Source organism: Cynara cardunculus, assembly GCF_001531365.2.
Source record: "Cynara cardunculus var. scolymus isolate 2C chromosome LG 3, CcrdV1, whole genome shotgun sequence".
Taxonomy (NCBI): Eukaryota; Viridiplantae; Streptophyta; class Magnoliopsida; order Asterales; family Asteraceae; genus Cynara; species Cynara cardunculus.
The window spans coordinates 33,115,042-33,116,303 of NC_037530.1; positions in this window are offsets into that span (position 1 = coordinate 33,115,042).

Genomic DNA, 1,262 nt, shown 5'->3' on the forward strand with positions numbered 1-1,262 from the left:
TAAAGATAATAATTAAGTATTCTGTTAGAACTCAATTATTATCCTAATTATATTTTAGATTATTTAAAATAAGATGTTTATCTTGTATTTGATTATGTTTATCTACAATTAGTTATACGAATTCAGATATAGAGCTTTAAAAAGTTGTACTTACGCACAATATACTTGTAATCTTGAGTTTTAAGTAATATGCATTAATAAACAGTACTCTACGCTAGAGATGGCCAAAATCTGGTCCCGGGCCGGTCCTTAACCGGTCCCTACCTGTCTTAATCAAGACAAAAACGGCGGTAACCGGTCCCGGTCCCGGTCCCGGTTCCGGTGAAATACCTTGTAACCGGTCAAGCTTACCGATAACCGGTTAAGGAATCATGTCCCGGTTCTGGTCCCATAACCGGTCCCGGCCAGGAAAAAAAAATTCAAATTTTTGTTTATTAATAAATTTTTAATATGTTATTAATATGTTTGTAATATGTTTTATATAAATACGTTTAAAAATATGTTTTGTTATATATATATACGTTTAAAAATATGTTTTGTTATATATATATATATAGAGAGAGAGAGAGAGAAGTTGGTTATTATACAACCTTTGTCATTTGCGCAACCAATACAACTCACTCTCAATCGTCCATTTCATTTGATTAATATGTGATTTTATAGAGGTTTTGATTATTTTCTAATATAAAGTATTAATCATAATTAATGAACCGTATTCATCTTCCATAAATATTTAAATCATAATAAATGAACTCTAATCATTTCCATGAATATTTCAATTTATTGGGTTGCATTGGTTGTACAAACGCGATATGTTGTATTTGAAATAAACCCTATATATATGTATATATATATATATATACGTTTAATTTCATAAATACGTTTTGTTATATATATATATATATACACGTTGACTTTTGTTGATCGGGCCGGGCCGGGCCGGTCCTATAACCGGTTACATAACCGTTTCCGGTCTTAACCGGTCTCGGTCCTAGAAAACGTTAAAATCCATAACCGGCGGTCCACAACTGGTCCATACCGGTCCCGGGCCGGTTCCAGTCCTCCGGCAGTTACGGGCCGGGCCGGGCCCATTTGGCCATCTCTACTTTACGCATAAAAAGTAGTTTTTAAGAGTTTTTGTCAAATGTTTTATAATATAGTAATTTGATTATGTTTATCTGCAATTAGTTACACGAATTCAGATATGGAGCTTTAATAAGTTGTACTTACGCACAATCTACTTGTAATCTTGAGTTTTAAGT